The sequence below is a fragment of the Cyanistes caeruleus genome, chromosome Z (genome assembly GCF_971803275.1).
Source record: "Cyanistes caeruleus chromosome Z, bCyaCae1.hap1.1, whole genome shotgun sequence".
Classification (NCBI taxonomy): Eukaryota; Metazoa; Chordata; class Aves; order Passeriformes; family Paridae; genus Cyanistes; species Cyanistes caeruleus.
The window spans coordinates 22668496-22693113 of record NC_141732.1 but is presented as its reverse complement, the minus strand read 5'-3'; positions in this window follow the sequence as shown (position 1 = coordinate 22693113).

Genomic DNA, 24618 nt, shown 5'->3' with positions numbered 1-24618 from the left:
TAATGATGCATTTGGAAGGACCAAGTGTGGCATGTTTCAGCTCATAAATAGATCTCTGCGGCCTTTAAAAATTTTAAGGTCCACTGCTTTGTGAGCAACTCTGATTTTGTTCAAGTCTTAAGTCAGGCAGATTCCTGTATCATACACAAGTATTGAAAAGATGAAAATAAAGAAAATGCTTCAAGAAATTTTCCATTTGATGAGGCATGTTCAGCACAGAGAATGATAGTTTTGTGACAGCATTATGCAAAATATTGGTTACACTGATGTAAAATCTGACTCAATCAGTTTATTAAATGCTTTCTGATTTTCAACTTTGCTAATTTTTTTCAGCATAAGGATGTATTTGTTTTGTGGAAAGTTCATTCAAAGATTTTGAAAGACTTAAATGTTATGTTTTATTTTTGTTTTTATTTATGTTTTAAAATTTAGACATTTTAAAAATTCTATTTCCTTTGACAGTTTACCTTTTTGGATAAAAACTTTGAATGTTAGAGCAGCTGTAACTTTGGAGTCTTAAAGCCTTTCATGAGTTTCAACTTAACAGACTGTTTCAAGTTTTAGATCAAAGGAGATGTTGTGTTTGAACGTTTGCCCCCTTAGCTCTCGAAAATACTATTTTGCTTCCCAAAGAAATAGATTTTTGTCATTAGGATACAATCTGTCTTCTCAGTTCAGTGAGAAATTATCATTTACTCCCTCAATTTCTTCCTCCATTTAATTATTTGATTATAGTCTCCTCTTTCTTGTTAGTTTTTGGCCTAACTATCACATGTTGGGCCTGCATTTTAGTTAAATCTGGTTCCTACCAAACTGGAATTTTTTTCCCAGTGGACTTTGTGCACTGTGGGAATGAACTGATCAAGACACGCAGTTCTGCTTCAAATTCCCTGACAAACATCCAGGAATCAAATAAGTTTTGTAATAAACGCTCAGGTTATTTACAGACACCGCTATGCACTTAGTTACAGAAGATGTAAGCTGAAAAACGTACCAGTCTGAAAACTAAGTAGATCTTACTTGTCTGCAAGGGTTGGTCATTAAACCTGCCTTTTTGCTAGTGGTATTATATATCTGATTCCTTCAGAAACTTTGAAAATCTTGGTCAGAACAAGCACCATATTTTTCTATTGCTATTTTTAACCTCACCTGCTTGCCTATATTGTGTATCCTCTAAATTGTCATCTATTTTATCTATTTATATTCTGCCGCCAACTTACAACACAATCTTTTCACTTCCATGACTCTGGTATACATCGAGACTTCATTCAGAACGCCACTTTAGTTAGGTATAAGCTGTCATGTTTTATGATAGGGCTGAACACTAATTAATCAAAAAGGAGAAAACTCTTCTCTCATTTCTGTACTAGTGACAGACTTGGAATTTAAAAAAAATAGAATCCCAACTTTCAAATACCTTAGCACATTTGGAAGCAACCTTTGCACATCCTAAAATACTCAAAATGGTTTGACTTGTCCAAGTGCTTGTAGAATTGTCTAAAATTATCAAATTGTACATGACAGTCAGTCATTTCAAAATATATCTGACCCTCTGAAAGATGAAAAATTACTTACCTATAAAGAAATGTTTGTGAGTTTGTGACATTTCATTTTTTCCCCATATGAGAATTTTAAAAGTTTAGCTCAGTATGCATCTGTACCATGCACTGAATCACAGCAATGATAATTGGTACATCAATAATTTTTGCTTTCTTAGTTTTCTTAGAGCATGTGTGCATATTCTACAAATTTTAGTTCATAAAAATATGAAAAAAAGCAAAAAGGTTTTTTTAATTTTTTCTCCACCTTATGGAAATAATATTATTTAACAATTTGGGCAATATGTGGCCACTTGCTCTTCCAGTGAAGTATGTGCATATACCTAAATATGTTTCTGTAAGTGATGCAAAAATATTTTTGGAGGTTAAAATACGTGAAAGAAAAAATATGCTACCTGTTGTCAATTATTTAAATTGATAAACAGATATCTATGAGATTTTTATGGTAGGTTAATGTCATCTGATTACCCTTCAGGTTAGATATATAAAGTCACTTTGACAAAGTAGTCCAAGACAGCTTTAATTTTTCATTGCCAGCTTTCCATGTTAAAATTTTCTGGATTGTTGAGGCATGAAATATTGTCATAATAAACACTGAAATTAGTTTCTCAGCATACATATACACAGAATTTCAGCTGGAATCAATGGGGCTTCATTGTCTTCAGTACAAAGTCATTTTGCTAAAGCCAAGTTTTTTCTATTAATAAAGTTTCAGTTTGTATTATTATTCCTTCTGATTATCCCAGTCTCAGTGGTCTCTGGACCTAGAGGCAGATGAGATTATGATTTCAGTAATCTCGTGCTATTTGCTGCTTTAGTTTTGGAGAGAGAGAAGAAGAAAACAGTGAGCACAATTACATTTAAAACTGGTAAGTGTTTTCCTAAGTGGCTAAAGACATTTCCACACAGAAATGCTCAGTTGTTGTCAGTGTCCACATCTGGATGTAAGAGATGTGCCTACTGTACTTGCAGCTAACAGTACCCACCATCAGGTACAACTGCAAATAAACAATCTCTGTAAACAGGACCAGCAGCCCCTCAAAAACCCCCTTTGTGAGGAAAACTACCTGAAATAATTAAAACAGTAAAGATGCCTTTAGTTTTCTTTGTTAATCGCATGATAGTAATAGAAAATACATACACACATACTCTGTAAGTATAACTAGTAGTCTAACACACTGTATTTGTTATGGTCCTATTATTTTATCCCTATTACTAGCTATGCTGTTTTTCCATGGAGGTAGAGGAGGGAATAAAAAAATCTTTCGAGGTTTTCTCTGGCTTCTGGGACTTGTTAAATCTCTTTAGCTCTTTCTTTTAGATTCTAGAAAAGAGGAAGAAGCTCCTTGTAGCTTTACATACAGGGTTGGAGACCTGCAAAGATTTTCGTTCAAACAAATGAAGTCATTTGGCTAATGGTAAGGATCAATGACCAATAAATCCGTTTCTGCAGCAATCACTATGGCAGAAAATTCCCTAGTAATTTTCAGACAGTGTATGTATTTCAGTTACAATGTATGTAAATGCACATGTATATATATCTATAGAAACATTTTGATAGAGAATGATTTGATAGATAGATAGATAGATAGATAGATAGATAGATAGATAGATAGATAGATAAGCTAATCTTTGTAAACTTTAAATGACAAGAATAACAAACTGCATTGCAAGGTCTTCCCTTTTTTCCCAGTATATTTACCCCTGAACTTGTCTGACAAAGTACTCTAGGGTGAGACCCAACTATTGTAACCATATTGTGTCTATAGTCATTTCAGAATCCCGAAATTATCTCCAGAGCAATGCAGCAATGCAGCTCACCTAAAAGTCCTGCATCATATGTGCCAGCCTTGCAGATACATCTGAATACAACCTCTGTGTTTAACCCCTGAAGTCTGATCTTTTCCACAGACCTGGAGGTTCAATAGTGCATACACATTAAGAAGATTTTTGCCATTCAAATGGAAAGTAACTAATTTGGTTGCTTGATATATATATATATACTTATGCTGATTTTAAAAATTTATCTCAGCTTCCATTGCTCTGTGAGAAATCTGTTTGTAAGAAAATAGTGACAGATGAAAGAATGATTGCATTTAGCCCTTTGTTGGCATGCTTAACTTGCCTGTCAATCTGTGATGTGAGTTTAAGTGCATCCAACCGTGCCGTTGCATTTGTGCTCCCTTGAGAAGCTCCTGGGACTCCATCTTAACTTTCATTGCTTCCAAGGAAGGGCAGGAAAATTGGGAAAGTAGCTTAAGTGCTTGTTGAGGATCACACTGTGACCAATGTGTGTCTGCACAGAGCACTACAGTCTTCTCCCTTCTCATCCTGTGCCAGGTCATCTAGAGGAGAAGTAACTGCAGAATGCAGCTCCTGATTTGACATGAGGGGGAAGATGGGGGAACCTGTGAGAGCACACATGACCTCTGGCTTCCTTCCACAGTCCTTCTGGCAGCTGCCTGGGGCCTGCAAGGGCAGCATGCTGTGTGTCACTCACACAGGGAGAGGCAGGAAGGACAAGGAAGGCACAGTGTGACTGAGTTTGCTCCTTGGGCAACGAGTGGTGTTTCCCTACACACAGCACCCTCGGCGGCGTACACCACTGTCACAGCCCCACAGTGAGCTCCATCAGAGCCAGCACTGTAACAGCTGCATTTATTAACAGCTTCTGTTCCTTTGGCTTACGTTTCATTTTCTGTGGCTAAGCTCACGTTTTTTCTCCCAAGTGCCTCTTTTTTTCCCTTTTCTTCTTGTTTTCTTTTTTTTTTTCTTTTTTTTTCACCAAGATAAAATAAATAGCTGTGTCTACTTCTGTTCTGTGCTTCTTTGAACACTAAGTCATTGTGGATGCTGCATCTTGTGCTGTGATTTTAGCAAGGTACAAGCAAAGGGCTTTCATCTGGCACCTCTCAGCAGGTACTTTGGAACTCCTCAGCCAGAGATCTAGCCTGGGGTGTTTTATAGCCAGAAATATGCCTCCTTGCTGAGCTGCATTTGCTGACACAGCTCAAAAAATTCACCCGGAAAGAGAGTCCATGTTATTGCTCGAGACAGTAAAAGAGTATTTATTGTGACTGCTGCTTAGATGAGCTTGATCATAGCTTGGGGGCCTAGCCTGGGACTAAAATAGTCCGTGCAGCAGGTTCCCATGGTTTGTCTGCTGGACAGTCATGTAGAAAAAGCAGAATTGCTTTGACAAGAATTGGTGAATAGCTTATGTTTTGATAGGTTTTTTTTTAACAATTTTAAAATATTACTAAAGCTGTCTTTAGAAAGTACATACAGGGGGGTTCAGGTCAATGCCAGTGGGAATAAATTGGATTACACCATCCTGAAGATGAGTCTGGAGCTGCATCTGTTTGTTTGGCAGCACCAGTTCAACATCCAGAGCTGTAGGCTGGTCTTGGGTGCTAGGTGACAGGAGAGCCTTGGAAAGTGTGATGCTTTATATATTCTAAAATATATAATTCAAAAAACTTTTGCACAGAGCAGTAAGATGGGCATTGTAATAAACTCTAATAGGCAGAAGAAAAGAGGGTTGGATTTGAGGCTTCTGGTAACAGTTTCATGTGTTATGTCCAATTATTATGACATGGAGTTGAGATGCAAAATTCTTTTTTTAACAGATAAGAGAGGTTTGTTCTATTCTCAGAACTATTAACATGACTTTCTGTTATTTCTATTATGACATGTTAATGTGGAAATCATTTCCAAAATAACAAAAAATAAATTATTTTTATAATAAAATAATGAAAAAGAATAGTATGTGCAAGCCTTTCTTTGCTCACTAGGCACAGTTTACAGGATAAAATTGAAGACCATTAAATTCCTCAAAAGCAATGACACACTCCAGTATCAGCTGTTCAGATTCTGCCTGGAATATGTGCTGTTGCTGTTCAGCTTCAGGATATCATAACCAAAGACACTGGAAGGAAACAGATGAACTCCCGCTTGGGATGGAAGCCAAGCTGAATGTTATTCTAAAAAAGTACTTATGTTGTGTCAGGATATCAGGGGAAAATTTTCACCCGCCCTTCCTTTTTGGTACGTATGATTACAAACATGCAGGGTTTTCAACTGTATAGAGCTCAAGAATAGTGAAAATAAGATTGAATGGCTATGGGTAAGGATCAGCATAAAAATCTGGGAAAAAAGACACACTTCCTAGTGGGGGACCACCCAACCAGGATGAAAAGGCACATAAAGTATTCTGTCAGTGGCCGGATGAATCTGGTGCTTCATGATCACCAGCCCTTGGTCTTGCAGGAGATTTTAGCTTCCCAGATATCTGGTGGAAGCTCAGCACAGCAGAGAGGAGGCAGACTAGGAGGCTCCTGGAAACTGTGGAAGAAAACTTTCTGACACAGATGGTAAATAAGCCTGCTGTGGGAAGTGCCCTGCTAGACCTGTTTGTGAACAGAGAACAGCTGGTGGGGAGATGTGGTGTTCAAAAACCATTTGGGGTATAATGACCATGAAATGATAGTTTACAATTGGTGGTGAGGTAAGGAAGGAGGTCAACAAAACCTCTACCTTGGTCTTTCAGAGGGCAGACTTTGGCCTCTTTGGGACATTTCATTAAAAGAGTTGTTTGGGAAACAACCCTTTATAACAAAAGAGTTTAGGAATGTACAACACCCCTTTGGAAGGATATCTTAAAGGCGTGGGAGCAGGCTGTCCCTTATGTGTTGAAACATGAGCTGACAGGAAACAAGACCAGCTTGGCTAAAGAGACAGCTTTTGCTGAAATTCAAGGTAAAAATAGTTTGTGACCTTCAGAAGATGGGGCAGACAATTCAGAAAGAGTATGAGCATGTCATTAGGTAATGTATAGAGAAAACTAGAATGGCAAGAGCCATTCAACCTGGCCAGTCACTGTTTTAACAGATAATAAAAGGTGTTTTTGTAAAGTAACAACACAATGCCAGCCATGGAAATAGCCATTCTTTATTGAGTGTGGAAGGAAACTTTGTCATCAAAGATGAGGGAAAGGCTGAGACACTTCAGTGCCTTTTTTAGTCTTAGTCTTAGACAAAAAACTGTTACCCTTGGTGCAACCAATCCCCTGGGCTGGGATGGGCTGGAGGAGAGTAAAACCCCTGCAATCCTAGAGGGGATATAGTTATTGACCTCCTGTGCCACTTGAACACTCTCAAGTCCGTGAGGCCAAATGGGATCTGCTTGAGTATACTTAGGAAACTATCAAAAGAGCTCACCGAGCCATGTTCCATCATCTGTTATCTGTCTTGGTTAACTGTGAGTTTACCCAATGTCACGCCCATCTATAAGAGGCATCAGAATGACAATCTGTGGAACAAGAGGTCTGTCAGCTTGACTTCAGTGCCAGGGGAGGTTATAGGACGTATTGTCATGAGTGCTATCACATGGCATGTACAGCACTACCAAGGGACCTGTTCCAGACAGCATGAGTTTAGAAAAGGCTGGTTCTGCCTGACCAGCCTGGTCCCCTTTTATGACCAGGTGACTCAAGCAGTGGACAAGGGGAAGTCTGTGAATAAGTCTATGTGGATTTCAGTAAAGACTTTATTTCTGTCAGCCAAAGCCTTCTCCTGGAAAACCTTCAGCTTCAACAAGGCCAAGTGCCTGGTCCTGCATTTGGCTCACAAGAACCCCATGGAGTACTTCAGGTGGGAGGAGGAGTGTCTGGAAAGCTGCTCAGTGGAAAAAGACCAGAGGGTGCTAGTCAACAGAGGCTGAACACAAGCCTGCAGTATGCCCAGGCCACCACATAGGCCACTGGCATCCTGGCTTGGATCAGCAACAGTGAGAACAGCAGGACCAGGGCAGTGACTGTCCCCCTGTACTCAGCACTGGTGAGGCCACACCTCGAATGTTGTGTCCAGCTCTGGGCCCCTCACAACCAGAAAGACTTGGAGATGCTGGAGTATGTCCGAAGAAGGGTGATGGAGCTCAGGCAGGGTCTGGAGCACAAGTCATGTGAGAAGCAGCTGAAGGAGCTGGGGGTGTTTAGCCTGGAGAAAAGGAGGTCCAGGGGAGACCTTGCTGCTCTGTACAACTGCCTGAAAGGAGGCTGTAGCCAGGTGGGCACTGGTCTCTTCTTCCAGGCAAGCAGTTACAAGACAAGAGAAAATAGCCTCAAGCTGCACCAGGAGAGATTCAGGTCAGATATCACAAAGAATTTGTTCAGTGAAAGAGTGGTCAGGCATTGGAACAGGCTGCCCAGGGCAGGGGTGGAATCACCATCCCTGGAAGTGTTCAACAACTGGATGTGGCCCACAGCATTATGGTTTAGTTGGCATGGTGGTGTTAAATCAAAAGTTGGACTCGGTTATCTTGGAGGTCTTTTCCAACCTTAGTGATTCTATGATTTAATGATTCTGTGATTTATCATGTTTCTTTCTTCTGCTTTTCTAGCTGAAAATCTACAATGTTTTTCATTAACATCTTAGAAAGTCACGTAGAGGCAGGCATCAGTTTATGGAGATGGAAGTATGTCGAGTTATTTGAAGCAAAAGTAGTGAAAAGAGAAAGCCCATGTTCAGTGAAATGTCCCAGTACTGAGAAAGGCAGCATCTCTAGGAAACCTTTCTTAAAAACTGCAAGAGGTCATTAGGACAATGACAGACAGTTTGTCCTCTAGGTTTGGAGGTCTAATACTTTGATGACACAGCTATGAAAAACTGTACCACCAACAGCTGTAGTGCTTAAAGAAATTCTTACGTGGGCATATGTACCATCCAGGAGAAGCCTTTTGTACGTATTCTTTAAATCAGTTTGCTTAATGGAATAACCTACAGCTGTGAAGTGCATAAATGCATCAGATACAATAAGCACTACTTCTCCAATAAATTTTTTATTAATATAACTCTGTCTGTTTATGTGTATCAGCAAACTGTTTTAAGAACATTTTTGCTCCAGAGTAATGTTGTGCTGCACAGCCCCCAGAGAACAGCTGGCATGATTCCCTGTACCATTGTAATGGGGGTACAGAGAATCTGCTGTTTTCTGTATGCCTCCCACCTAAATATCGACTGGAATAAACTCTAGCAAAAGATCTTCACTCTTCTCTGTGTTTATAGGATCAACATGAAAACTATACAGAAGGTAGCCAAAAGTTTTATGGTTCTTGAATAATGCCATAAGGTGAAATAACATTTAAAAAATTATGTGTCATGCACAGGGAGGGGAATATATGGGGAAGCCAAATCTGGGGTATTTAGGTGATACTTTGTAAAATGTGTTCAAAGTAATACTACAAATAAAATAGGAAAACTTTTGGACCAAACAAGGAAGAAAAAGCAATGCAAGTTTGGATTTCAAGTATTCAAGCAAGACAACCGAGCAGCAAAGAGGATTGGCAGAGGGGAGGATAGTGAACTAAAAATTCTACGGAAAAAGATATCTGTTGAGATCTCCCGGTAGCAGTGTTGTGGAAAATCTAGTGTGACCAAAGGGATGTTTTCTGGCTCTGTTTCCTGTGAAGCATATCCTTCTACTTCCTCCGCAGCTATGGAAAAAAACTTGTCTGCTGTGGGACTGCTGCAGTGGTATTACTGTGGAAAGAGCGTAGGAGTCTTTTTATCTATTTATACTCATTTTATGCATGCAGCTTTAGAAAAGGTGGTTGGGTAAAGCTCACTGCTTCAAGTTATAGATAAGTCAAGCACTTAGCTACATCTTGGGGCTCTTTGAAAAAATGGGATGAGAGGAAATAAAAGTATTGTTGGCGAATCAATCGTCTGTTTTTTGTAAAACTAAACTCTGAAATTAAGAATATACATTTAATGATTTATCAACACAGTATGGCCAGGAAAAAGAAAGAACATATTTAATTACTAGATTAGCTGCATAATAATCCATACATGTACACATTTTCATAAAGTGTTCAGCAGGTATTTATTATTCCCTAGATACACTTAGTTCTTTCAGCACAATTGAAATGATTGTAGGTATGATCTGGTACTACATCCAAAATCACCTTATCAGTACCAATGATTTGGCAGAGGATAATTTATGGAGTAGTAAGTGGTTCTTCACTCAGTCTCAGGAAATCTGTCAAGACCTGCCCATTGCTGAAAAATGGGAGATATTGGTGGGACGTGAAAAAGTATGATGACAGAGAAGACTGGACCTCCTAATGTAGTTTACCTAGATCAAAAGTATAGTACCTGTGTGCTCTCTAGGCAGTAGTAACTTCAATCAATGGTAACTGGAAAAGGGAAAATTTGTCTCCTGCTTCAAAATAGAAAAAAGCCACACCTCCTCTCTACTTCTTCCAGTAACTCTTCCAGGAGCAGCTCCCACACTCACTTTAGTACAGTGGGTGGTTCTGTTCAAGTGAACCATTTACTGTGTTACCATTTGTTTTCAACACAGTGAATCATATTCCTGTAAAGCTTGACTAACTTACTATGAAAATATTAGCTGGATATGACTCCATACTGTATAAGCAGCTTACTCCTGTATCTGCCTAGTGCAGCAGTATAATGAAAGTACTGATGGGAAGAGTCCTGTTTCACACAGCATTGTGCTGAGCCAGTACAATGACACAGAAACTTGCTAAGACACTGTGAAGCATTAAAATGTGAATATTTATTATTGATACAAAGAATATATGAATGTTAATATTGGCCATTTTAGTTCCTAGATACTGCCTTGGGGCATTGGGAAATAGGGTTATTCTGATTAACCCGAGACTTGTAGCACATGAGCACATATGCATTGTCCTGATAAGGTTAAAAAATATGCTTTACCATGTAAACATGTTAGGAGTCTAAACTATTGCAAATTACTCATGACTTTGAGGCTTTGATAAAAACTTTTTGACTTTTCTAATTGGTTGAAGAATAATTTGCTCTTTATTTTCTCTATTGGAATTTATTAGCATTATCTAGAACATTTTAAAATCCTGTAAATCTAAGTTATTAATTGCTTTGCTCTATTTGTAGACAGAAGGGCTTTTTTCTTTACGTTAACGAAAACTGAAAGAGCACAGCTTTAGATTAGATGTTAGAAAGAAATTCTTCACCGTGAGGGGATTGAAACACTGGAACTGGCTGCCCAGAAAGGTGGAGGATTTCCCATCCCTGTAAGTACTGCAGACCAGGCTGGATGAGGCTTTGAAGGTCTAGTGGAAGTTGTCTGTGCCAATGGAGCATGAGTTGAAACTAGATGATGTTTAAGATCTGTTCTCAGCCAAACCATCCCATGATCCTGTGATTCTATGAAAAGAGCCAAATAACAGCTCCCCATATCGTAGGATAGTTCTGAGCCATGATCTGGTGCATGCTTAGCCATCGTTTATCAGATAAAATCTAGCAAGCCTGAAAAGGAATGAAGGAAGAAAGCAGTTCTGGATATCTCGGTTTTGTCAAATAGGTACTACATTACAGCCACATAACTTTTCATCATGAAATATCCTGAAAGGATTTTTCTGAAAGGATTAAAAGAGTTAAGGGAATATTTAATGAATTTCTGAACACGACTGAAAAGTCGTACGTGGAATAAAATGCTTTCCTGCAAACTTGCAAAAAAGTATTTGCAAATTTGGGACTGAGATTAGCACTGACACCCACTATAGCTGTGTATTACCCACAGGAATAAAACTTCATCTTTTTCAGGTTTCCAAGGCAGCTTTTAATAGAGGATCTCTGCTTCTATCCAGCTGCCCAGGATTTCTGGATATTTTGTTGAGAAGCCGTTCTGTGTCAGCTGTGAAATGTTTAAGATGAAGTTAGCTGCAGTGTTGGGCTAGGAAATTGCAAATGCCGTATGGAAATTATATTCATGTTACCATGAAATACACAGTTATCAGTAATTAAATACAGAGATTTCATGAAATTGGCATATGAATAGATACACAAAACAGACACATATAGGCATATCAGTTTTATACAAAGTGACTTGAATATGCATATAATTAACATGAGCGCAAAAGAGCTTGTGCTGAAATTAAAAGACACCAGCTACTGAAGATGTTGCATAAATGCAGCTCTTGTTAGTTTAATACTCTGCCAGGCATAAGTGACACCAAGTCTGATTAACCTCTGGGTACCACTAGGGGAAAAACAGTTAAATAGTAATAATGATTTAGAGATACATAGAAAACATTCTTACATTGATGAAAGACACAGAAAACATTGAGGAGAAATTAACAAAAATAAGGTCATCAGCTGGAGTATTCTGGGGCCAAAACAGGCAAGCTGAATTTTAACAAGTTCAAAGGAAGGCCAAAGGTGACAGATATACAAAAGAAGGTGCTGAAATTGGCAACAGAAGAAATATCTGTGTCAGTAAAGGAGAGCATGCCACGGCTTTCAAAGATAATAGTACATAATAAAGAATATTTTGTAAAAAAATAATGGGAATTTACTCTGCATTTTAAAGAATATGAGGGAAATGGCATTGTTATACTCTCTTGGTAAAGGGGATTGGATGTTAATAGAGAAACTTGACTGACTAGGAAATGAATTAATGCGTATATAAACAGATTTAGCAAGTAACACTGAAAAGAGAGAAGTAATATAAATTATTGCAAAGAAGAGCCCATCTTTGGAAAATGTTACATCTACTCATGCCATTTTATGAAATACTAAATACATTTAAAAGAAAAAGTTATATATACTCTTGGTGAGTTTTTTTAAAGATTTGTAATGTAACATTTTATTTCTGTATAACAAAGCCCAGAGATAGAAGTCCTGCAAAGAAGACCTGTCCTAGTAACAGACTTCTGGAAATCTGTAAAGGAAATCATACAGGTATTCTTGAGAAATGTGTCTCATTTATCTCCAAAATTTTTAAGAGACGCTTCTCAGCTTGATGAGTCACAGGTCACAGTCAATACCTGTGGAAATACCAAGGGGGCCTAAGGCAGTCTTAGTAGAATCTTCTGATTCTACTGATCTCTAATGAGACAGGAATAAATTTAGGAATAAATTTAGGACATATCATTAGATGCCTCTCTTGGGAAAAGTGAGATGGTGTAATTGAGGGATGCACATCCTCCCTCAGGATCAAAGGACATGGCAATGGCATGAAGACACAAGCCAGCAGGAACCATCACCGACATCTTTTTGAAGACTTGGAGGACAAGCAGAGCTTGACTGGTGTGTGTGAATGCATGAAGTCCCAGAATTATGAGGAAGGGAAAGACACGGGGCAAAAGAAGGAAGTGGTACTGAAATTTTCTAGAGCATCTGCTCAGAGCACCTATGCCTGTAATGATTGCAAATTAAAAAGCCTATAAACAATAGACACATGGTCCTGTCTCTAAAGTGAGAGACCCAAAACTCTCAGACTGGCTTGAATAAAAAACAGGCTTCAAATGTGATTTTTAAATACAGACATGAAAATTTGAAGACTGTGTAAAATTTTTAATAAAATTTGTGCTGAATTTGTTATAAACATTGAAAGAGTCTGAAATGCTTTGCTTTAAAATAAAATATTTAGGTTTTTTACTGCAAAACACCTACTTCGTTTCAAACGACATGTAATTCCAAAGATAAAAGGAAAAACAAAACAAAGCAAACTTAAGGATGGGGTAATATTATCAAAACATTTTGGAGTATTACCTATTAGTTTAACTGCTGGGATTTTATGCTCCTTCTTAGCTATGTAAATTGGAAAGCAGTATAGTTTCAGCTTAACTTCAGGGGAGAAGGTCTTAAGCTATGCTGCATTTCATTCCAGCTGAGAAAGGCTAAGAACACATTGGTATATCTTGATAGAATAACTAAAAATCAATGTTTAGCCCCATGTAATTCCTAATTTCAAAAGGATGTTTGGTAATCAAATTCACCTTAAAACCTTAATCCTAAGAACAACTGTTAAAACCTTTTGCAAAATTCAACAGATACTCTCTGTAGTGTTATATCTATATCATCTATATCTGTGTTTATATCTATCTAAATCTATATCATCTATGTCTATCTCTATCTCTATCTAATCTGTATCTAGAAATATATCATCTATATCTCTCTCAATACATATATATCTAATCTATATCTAATCTATATTATATATATATATATAATCTATATCTATATCATCTATATCAATCATGGCATTCCGTATCTTTTTACAGATTTTTTTCTGATCTAGTGGAGGGAAGCTACAGACATACTCTGAAATTATTAATTAAAGAGAACAACACAGCCATGCTGTCAAACACTGAAGTGGCACTCAGTTCTGGCTGAGCCTAACTGGGAGACAGAGCACTGGCAAGTGGTTTCCTGCAGCCTGACATTTCCCCAAGTCACAGAGTAGTTTGGGTTGGAAGGGACCTTTAAAGGCCATCTAGTCCAACCTCCTGTCCACCCCTGCAATAAGTAGAGCTATCTTCAAGTGGATGTGATTACTCAGAGTCCTGTCCAGCATGACCTTGAATGCTAGGCTGCATTTGCAATCATATTGCTATTTCCTTGCCAACTCTGATTTCTTCTGTGATCCAGTGTTTCACTTGGAGAAAAGCTGTTAGCACAGATACAGATGTGTTTTCTTGTTACTTTGATGCTTTAGGATTTTAGCTTCTGTATTTTTCAAATCCTGTACTGCATTAGTGTATAACTCCAAACTCCATAGAGAGTGTTAGTTAACTATCTTCACATTTTGGTCAGACAAAACAACCCCTCTAGGTCTGAAATCCAACGACACTTTACTGCCTCAGGCCCTGAAAAATATAATCAAAAGTGAGTTGGGGAAGGAAGGGCAGGGAGCAAACTGCAGGTATATGATTTCACTACCCAAAGGTGTAATTGGAGGATTAACCCCTGACATGTAAATGGACCAAACTTATAATTGTCTGAAAAACTCTTGACCATCATCCATCGTGGGTAAAGCCCCTCTTGGAGGCTTCTGACTGCTCAAAGTGTATCTGTTGAAGACCTTTAATAAGTACCTACTTTTATTGTCTTTATCTCGTCAAGCCTCTCCAAGGCATCAACTTCTGTGATGTCAGTTTCATTATCAGCAGATCTTATATGTAGAAAAAAGGTCACTTCTGCCATCTTAAAGCTGAATGTTGTGAGGGATACAATTGAAAATTCCTACCCTTATACCTGAAAGGTTTTTATTATACATTATACCTAAAAGTCTTATTACTGCCTTATGCTATTTAACTCACATGGAGAGCTGAGTGACTGTTTCTTCTTGTGTAAAGAAGTACCTTGAATGTCCTCAGACCTCTGAAAGAAATTGTGCTGCTCTGAGTTTTGCAGATGTTAAATTATTTTTGATGGAAAACTGAAATTGGCTGGAATGGATATAAAGATGTGTAAAATGTTTTTCACTCCTGATGCATTTTATCCTCATTTCCATCCTTCATTGCCCTCCGTCTACTTAGAAGGATCAGTTCAGTACAAGTTATTTTCCTAAGTAAACATTCTCATTAAGTTATTTTTTAGTCTGGTTTTTGGTTTGGTTTGCTTTGTTTCTTAATTTTTATTTGCTTTTCCCTCTGGTGCAGTCAGATAAGTTTATCAAGCAGATAGTCTCATGAGAGTGGCAATTCCTTCATCCCATCTTCCCCATCCACTTTACTGAACCTTTCCCTGCTGGCACAGTGACAATCTGGAAAACGGGAAATTCCACCCTACTGGTGCTAGTTTTCATCTGAGAATGAATGAGGTATGTGCATTTGTTCCCTGCTTTTTTCATTTCAGTCCTTAACACCAACAGAGCTAGGTGCAGATGTTCTCTCCAGCACTCACTTCTGGGGTAATTGTTCCACACTTGAAATTTACCCTCACGCATCTACTACTGTAAGGCTTATTTTGGACTCAGAGATTTCATGGTTATGATTGTTAGGGTTATTTTCTTTAACTTCATAAGGCAACCAGTCAACTGGTATCAATTAATATTTTGTCTCTGACTTCTATAGATCTATATTGAGTTGCCACAACCACAGAGTTGGCCTAAACTTTTTTTGGCTTGGGACGTATTCCTCTGAGAATTTCTTAATTAACACCAAATTTTCACTAATCCTTTCTCCCCTCTCCTTCTCATTGCTGCTTCTATGGTACATGCAGAGGAGGGACATATCTTTGAATCAAGTGTTCTTCTGAATGATCACTAATGAATGTCTGCCTATTCACTGGGGAGAAGTACTACAGGTGAAGAAAGATGCTTGGTCTTTCTAAATGTGTTTAATTTTTCACTGAAGCTTTAATTTCCATGTATGTCTTTTTATTCTCACTTCTCAGTAGCCAAATTCTCCCCCTCAAGTTAAATATTATAAATAAATATGAAGGCAATAGAAATTATGATCTATATCAAAACTGAGAGGAAAGAAGGACTAATCCTTTTTTTTTAACTCATTACGTCTTCATGTTTTAATGTTTTTAGCATTTGGAAATCTGAAAAATGAAAAGAAAAAAAGTAATTTTAACCATTCTCTTCTTGGGTATTACATGTGAAAATGTTTAAATGACAGCTGCTCAATCACTAAGATTTTTGTTTAGAGATCCAGTTCTGTAGTTTGAAATTTAGATTATCTATGTTTATTAAACAATCATTTAACAATTTCTGTAAGCAAATATTATTTCTGCTTCAGCTGATAAAATGTGTATCACTGAAGAGCTAACATCTCACACATTCACTACTTCTGTCCTGATCAAATGTCCTGTTAATTACACTAATGAGTTTTCTATCATTGGTCTTAGTTCATATGATCTGTTCAGTCATAAACAACAGTTTATTCTCCACTTATGTCTGGTATGAGTCAATTTCTTGTGTAAGACACAAGTGCAGCACAATGAGATGAGCAAATGTGCTTTAAAAATGGATGATCATCAGCCATGCTAATTAAATTTACTGAAATATTAGTGAGAAATTATGTCAAATTTATGTAGAAACAATTGCTTAGGTGCAATTTAATGTTGTTCTGGTCTTCTTCTGTTGATTTGGGTGTATTCATTTGATCTGGCTTTACTGGGGGAATCATCATCTTTGCTGCATTTTAGGAAATGATGCTTCCCGTGAACACCCCTTTGCTATTAGATTAACCACTCCTTCCAGTACAATTTGCTTTCATGTTCTTGTTGGAAGTGACAGAAATTAGAGATAGAAAAACCCGTTAGGTCATTCCCTTCTTTCCATTTTGCCAGAATAGGACTGTTTCCTGCAGTATACAAGAGGGTTTACTTGGCAGTGGAACAGCCACCACCTCATGGTACATCTTGCTGATACGTGAAGGGCAGTGCATATAAAAAGCCCATGGGCTTTGTGGAGCTGCAGGCCAGAACTGTAAGCAAGCAGCAAGGTCTGGACTGCAGGAAAGAAAGCAGACTGCAGGAGAGAAAACTGCCATATAGTAATGGAGAGGAAGCTCAGTGCAAGATGTCAGTCCTCACATTTTTTTGATAAAACAACCTTTACTGAAGAATACAGATCCGAGAAACAAATTTCACAGAAACATGAAATGCTTGTTGATTTTCCCAAGGTATGCCATCAAGGGAAGGAAGCCTAGAAAAGCCCTCCATGATTCATTTCAATCGTTACCAAAAAAATAATGGTGTCAACTCAGTTGAAAAGGAAAGCTTCTTTTTACAATTCATGATTTAAAATAAATTTGAAACAGGAGTTTAAAAAATAAATACTTACAACATATTGAAGTTTTCAGTTTAACCCGAAACACTTTTTCAGCTGCTGTTTGTAGAAAGCAGAGTGACCAACTGTTCACATAAGTCTGGCCAAAATGTGATTTTGTAGGGCATGAAACTGGAAAGACTGTGATGTGAGGTCTCTCTTCCCCTCCCAGCACTCCCAGCATAGCTGATTTATTGCAGTTTCAATCCACTTGTGGATTTTACAGGCCTCAGTCCCATGATTTGCAACCATCACTTTTATCTGTCCTCTACTAGATCTGTCCATGATACTGACAAAATCACATAAAATGAACTGAGCTTTAGTGAAAAAAGTTAATATCCTGCTCAAATATGCTCTTCATATTTATCTGATAAATTCTATTTATTTCCTCTATTCTCCCAAATCTCAGCTTTTCCTATCTATGTAATAATTTTCAAATATTTGTACATGGCTATCACAGTCTTGCTAGCTAATCATTAAGCAAGGTAGGTAGCCATGTTAATTTTTCAACCTTTCCTCACAGGGTAATTTCTCTGTCTTTCTAGTTTTCTGTTCAGTTGGTCATTTGGGTTTTTTTCCATTTTCTTCTTTGTCAGTCTCATTAATACCTTCATTGGTTTTAGGTTCACCTGTACCTTATAAACTAATGGAAGCTCACCATGGAAGTGATGACCATGCAGGATCATCCTAGCAATGGATATCTCCCTGATTAAACTCAGACTCAGGCATAAAAATTGCAGATGAACAGTGCTACTTTTTCCTCCATCTGCTGAAAGCAGAGGGATGCTGCCAGTCTTTTCTGTGGTTCCTAAGTCAAACTTCCTGCTAGCTCGCATTTTTAAGACTGATCCAGTAAGGTGCTACACTGAGCTTTGAAATGCTTTCCATTTTCCAAATTTATTATCTGCTGTTCTCTGATGAGAATCTGGAAGCTTTCCATCCCATTCTAGTGTGCCATGGAATATTTCTCTTTGAGGGGAACTGGACATGTTTATCTCAGTTGTTTGAGACCGTAGTACATCCTCTGATGCTTGGGAGCTTAGTACTCCTGCAGTGTTTATCCACAGACATTTCTGGGGCTGTACATCAAAAGGGAAATAAAATCTAAGTGCTATTTTAAAGCTCTGATTTTGACACAATTCACCAGGAATATTTTTCTTCATTTCCTGACACTAATATTTTTCCTTTTACCAAAAAAACTTAAAAAATCACTTGCAATAGCCTAGAACAGTTCTGAAGACTGCAACAAAAACATTTAGGATTTGTAAAGTGGTTTTGGTTTAATTCAGAATAGTCGTTTATCTATTTTTCACCAAAATAAAAAAAATAAATAAATAAAATAAAAAAAAAAAAAAAGAGAGGAGAATAGAGAGGGAGAAGAAAAGGGAGATCTTAAAAGGATTAAAAGGATTTCTGTCATGACTGGGCTTAGGAGACATGTGGGACATATCACAACTTCACTGCTTATTACACATATAGTTATTTTTGGTATTTTCATATTTATATATATTTTAATACAGCTAAATTTATAGAAAAATAGGCAATGGTTTAAAACGGAAATAGGGGAGGTTTACATCAGATACCAGGAAAAAGTTCTTCACTGTGAAGATGGTGAAGCACTGGCACAGGCTGCCCAGAGATGCTGTGTGTGCCCCACCCCTGGAGGTGCTCAAGGCCAGGCTGGATGGGGCTCTGGGCAACCTGGTCCAGTGGAAGGTGACTGTGCCCAGGGTGCAGGGGCTGGAACCAGATGTTTTTTATGGTCTCTTTCAGACCAAACCATTCTATGACAAAAACAGGGCAAATGAAATTTTTTCTACTCTTGGAATAGAGAACAGAACAAGTTTTCTTCCTAATGCCGGGCAATGATCCAGACACAAGGGTGTGATTTTTATTTTTCCACTCTGCAAATCCTTTGTTTAGGCAGGTGCAGAGGCCCATGCTTCTTACGTTGTCAAAGAGCAGATTTTGCATTATGATTTTTTAATTTATTTTTTTTTGGGAAGCCAAAGACAAAAAACTAAAACAAAGTTAATCTTGCAAGACTAGCAGAGTTGAGGCATTTGATGAAGAAAGCAATGACTGATTGAATCAGAGACGTTAATATCTCCCTCTCGACAGTGTTAGGCACTTACTGCTTTGGCATGTGTAGTGGCTCCAGGAGGGAACACTTGGTGGTTATAAGAGCTGTGCTAACATTGATCATACCATACACCAGATTGTCTGGCTGCGACCTATTTAATTTTAAATTGTTGTGTGTGCTATGCCAATCTTTTGAAGTAAAAAAAATGCTCATGATGGGTTGTTGGCTATTAACTTGAAGCACTGTCCAAGTCTAATTGATTTGTGATCATGATATATATTGACAGCTGACAAGAATTCATAGCAGCCCACTTGTTGAGGCTTGTTGTCTTCCCTTAGGTTGTTCAGTGCCATGGCATGCTGTAGTTGATCCATCACAGGGCTGTGTTCCTCTCCCATTGTGGGCAGAAGGAAAATAAAACACAGGCAAAGTGTATCTTAGGCAGCTGACAGAAACCTCCCAGCAGCAAGGCTGGAGTCCCATTCTCCTTCCAGCTCTTTCCAGTGACAAGCCCACCACTCTAAGGTCGTACTCACCACAGAATTAAAGCTTATCAATTCACCCAGAGGAAGAACACTGGCAGAGTTCTACAGAAATGATTTTGAAACTGCTCCAGTTGAAGAGAGAATGAGATTCAGATCTTCTGCCTAAATGCCTTTTTCAGGGGCAAGGCTTGTATGGGAAAGATAGGTGAAATTAGCAAAGAGATTGTCTGAAGGGAAAGGATCAGAGGGGCAGCTCCATTTCTATCTAGCTATAGCTGTCTCTGGCAAATATCCCTTGGGTTATAAAAGAAAAGCAAGGTATTAAAAAAAGGTAGAGAATTATGCCTTGTGAGCAGAGGAACTTCTCCCTTGTCCTTCAGTTCAAGGCACAAACCACCAATGGACACAATATTTAAGGATCAGACCTCCTGATGGCAATCCCTAGTGGCTAGTGGCAGATTCTCTTCCTGGGTGTATAGCACAATCTACACATTGTTAAGAAACCATGGGCATCAGCATGCACAACATGTGTTTTGGAATGGGTGTGAAAGCCCTAGAAGCTAAAGACTCCTACATTTAAGACCCAACCCTTTTGTGGATTTGACTTCTTGAAACCTTAAATATGAGAAATAAAAATTAAATTCAGGCAACTACTGCCATTTCATTAATATTTAATAAATTATTTAAAACACATTGAACAACAAATGGGTGCCACCCTATAATCTCCACGTTGCAGGAGCGTGCTTTTAGCTGTCATTCTGCTTTGATTAGAAATAAAGGCACATCTGTCACATAGCACCGTCATGGGGAAGTTCACAGCAGGGACAGGTCACAGAGAGTTTGCCAGTGCTAAATTGATGGCCAGTCCACAGGAAATTAGTTGAGTTATTGCATATGCATAAGTTCCAACAAGCTTCAGATACCTTGAATTAGTTAACTAAGTACCTGTTACCTTGCTGTTTCTCTGAAAAAATTGAATGCTGCCACTTTTCCTCCTCTTCGTGGATTCAAAATCTATAGTGATCCTTCAAAAATGCACAGCACCAAGAAAATGGATATGGGATGAAAGAAGCAGCTTCACCATGTATCAAAATACAGTGGGTTTATGTGTTTAAAATATTGCATTTGTAGCATTTTGCAACATATTTATTCTGGCTAAAGACTGGATTTGCAGTCTCCTTGAGTTATTGTGTAGTTCTTTATTTTTTCATATGGAACACAGAAGATGTATTCTCAACTATGAATAATGCTTCTAGGATAAATAGTTTCCAGAGACAGCCCATTCCAATATTACAGACTTCTGTGACTGCTACATCGGAAACATCATCAGAAGTAGTCAACCAGACACAAATCTAATTGCCATAGCTGAAGATAAATGTAATTTAAAATGTGACACAGATGTATCCAGATCATAGATGCTAGAATATATTTCTGCAATCTTCTGGTAGTTTAGCAGTCATGCGCTAAAATCACTGCTAGAATTAGAAAAGACGAACTCTTTTCAGCAGTTTTCCTGAATTTCAGTCGCAATTTCTACAGAGTGCAGGGAAGGGAAACATTTTAATTCATTCCCTGATATGTAGAAACATAGATCCAAGATAAAACAAGTGTACAGAAGGTATTGCAAACAACAACCCTCTGCTGGCCTGTGAGTGTTTCTGATTTTCAGCAACTGTAAGACCCAGAAATGTAGGACAGAAGAGAGCTCCAAGAGGTCATATAGCTTGTGTCTGTGCTCTGAGATAGGATTAGATACACATGTGCAGGTTCTTGCCTAATCTGTTTCTGAAAACACTAAATGTGTGTTTTTACACAGCTGCATTAGATAAGTTTTGTGGCAGAAATTACCCTTACAGTTATAAAGCTTTCTGCGATATCTAGCCTCAATCTTCTTTGCTCTCAATTAAGCTGATTACCAGTTGTCCTAGACCCATAGTAATATCACTCTAAATATAGCTTTAAACTTAACCCACTTTAAAATTTCACACAAAGCAAGTATCACAGACAGAAACATTTTTTCCAATGCATTCCCCAAGCTAATCAGTGACTGAGATAAAAATGAGTCAGATGCAGTTTGTTGTGTGACAAGAAGAGAATTCAATAAATAAGGCTTTGTAATATACTATCTGTGGGTTTTTTTCTTTCCACCAGACAAAAATTACTTTGTTTCCTTTTTCTTGAGGGAACATAGTTTGAGGAACTGCCTTAAATATGAATACCTGATTTTTGTTCCCTTGTATTTAATTTTTGGAAGAAAATAAACTGAAGCTCATTTCCATACAACCTTCAGAAGTTATGGATAAATGCTGTTAAAATTCATTTAGGGAGTAAACTAAAAAGAGAAACTGAGTCTCTGAAACCTGGAAGTCAAATATGAGTATGATTGTAACTTGTGCTGCACCAAAAATGTTAACTATTTTAAGTAGTAAAATAATGTAATATCAAACAGCTGGAATGCTGGAGTGGGTGTTGACCAAGCAGAGCCATACAGAGGCAGCCAAGTTCACCTACTTATAATATTCCATGGTGTCTGAAGATAAATCCTTCCATAGAGTATTTACTGTCTTGAACACATCTGTGTGGAAGGATATGGCCCATATTTTGGCACTCTGCCCTATTTTAGAAAAGTTTGTGAGGCGACATGGTGGCTGTTCTGCAGGACACAATGGTTTTATGCATGTGACTATGACTTTCGTAATAACGTGCAAGTAATGTCTTCTTGGTGGGATTTACTGGTGACATGAGATTTATAGCTGGGAACAGATGTTCCTTGTTCCTTAATAGCTGTAGAAGAGTTAGGTTTACTGGTAAGATATTAAAATTATATACATATACTATGGAATTAGACCCATTATTATTAGAAATGTACATTGCTTGACGATATCTGTATTTCTAAATGTTGAGGCAATTGAAAGTCAGTATCAGTTTAGAAACTTCCCCTTGGAAATATTTTCGGAAATAAAAACAAAAAAACACCAAACAAAACAAACAAAAAAACCTTACAACCAAAGCTTAAGATAATTTCCTTTATCCCTCTTGCTCTTGGTCTGAAAGCTATTAGTCTTACATCCATCATGAAAAAGAGTGAGATGAAGTAGTTAGATCCTGCACCAAAATGTTGGTTTTTTCTCTGTCTCATCATAAAAATATAATATCATATTAACTACATATAATTCTATTTAAAAGAGGAAAGCAATATTTCTCTCCAATTTTTCAGAAAACAAACAGATACTGCGTTTAGGATAAACCTTGACAGTAAAACACAGTGAATATAGTGACCCTTGATGCCTTTTTAATAGGGCAAACTTGTAAGTTGCATTATGTTGATGCAGCCACTCCAATGCTATTTAATGTTACACTTTTTTAATAGTGAGCTGAAGGCTAATATGGGTTACATTAATATCTATATTCTGCTTCCATGCTAAGGGCATTCAATTTTCCTTTTTAGTTTGTTCTCTAGGTGAAATTTAATATAACCAATCTAAAAATCCTGAAGGTTCTATAGAAATGCACACTCGTTTCTTTACATTAATTTCCTCCAAAAATAAAATGCACAGTTTAACACTTTCTTCCCACAAGGAGAAACTGGTAGCAGACAGAAAGAGACATTGTGCTATGATGACTTTTTTCAAGGTGGTTTCTCCATCTTCCTTTGTTTAAGTTCTCTCTTCTATTACAGAAAAGCAAAAGAAAAAAAATAAAAGGTGGAATCTTTTCTGTGACTTGAAGGTTTCCTCTGCACTGTCTTGTGGTGATAAATTCTACACTGTAAGATAAAGGAATTGCTCTAAAAAACCCACACAGGCAGGCCTTAGTAATGTTATCTTTATGCTCTTAAAAGAGGGAACAAATTTACCTCTGCATGTAAGGTGGTGTTTCTCAGACTGGTAGGTTTGCTCCATGTTTCAGGAAAAAATTTTAAATGAGTTCAAAACTTCTCCCATCCAAGTCATTTCACTTAACACACGCTAAGATCAGTACTGACTTAAACTTACATGATGAAGCTGAAAGAATAGCTTTGTTTCATTTTTGGCAAGTTTATGGGGCAGATTTCTCTGCTGTAGAACTGCCCATCAGAGATGGCACCCGTGCTGCAGCGAGCCCAGCCTCCACCAGCGCTGGAAGTGGAGCCAGGCTTGGCTCAGCCAGCAGGTATTGTGCAGTGCTGTGCAGAAGCTGGAGAAGGTTCTACTCACACCTATCCCATTAATATTTACAATTATTATTACAGAAAGCCTTGGTCACAGTAAAATAACCCTTTGAAAAAACATGTAGTGTGACAGCAGCTCTTGGACAGAAGTAGGAGACTGACTTGTTCTGTCACCCTGGTCTGTCCCTGCCCGGTCTGGGAACATGGGCAGCAGGGGCTGTGTCTGCCTGCACCTCTGTTTTAGCACAGCTAAGAGCAGTGAGCTACCTGAGGAAGGACCACAAGCTTTACTTCCAGCTGTGCATGGAGATGTGTTTGAGCACAGCAGCATGTAGCTGTCTTGGGGGTAAGTGTCCCAGAGATATGGTGAGTGCGCTTTCCCTTGTCCTTTATCACTTACAGAATCAAGACATGGTACTTAAAGTTTAAATAGTGTCTAAAAATTAAATGGTGAAACAATCTCATCATTCTGTATGGCTAAGGAACTTTAAAGATGTTTCAGGAAAGGAGCTGAACTTGATTAGGACTTGAAATTTATAGCACTGTTGGTATATTCATTTATTTTTACCCCTGACATGTGCATTTAAAAAGAGACTATTGACATGAAACACAACCTTGGTTCAGATTTTTTTTTTTTTTTTTAATTACTTTATGTTCCAGAGTCCTTACTGTTGGAAAGTGTACTGAAGTTTCTAAATGTTGTTGGCTTATATTTTTATTTTTATATTTACTGGCATATTTGTCAACTCTGCAGGAAGTTCCTGAGAGTTCAAT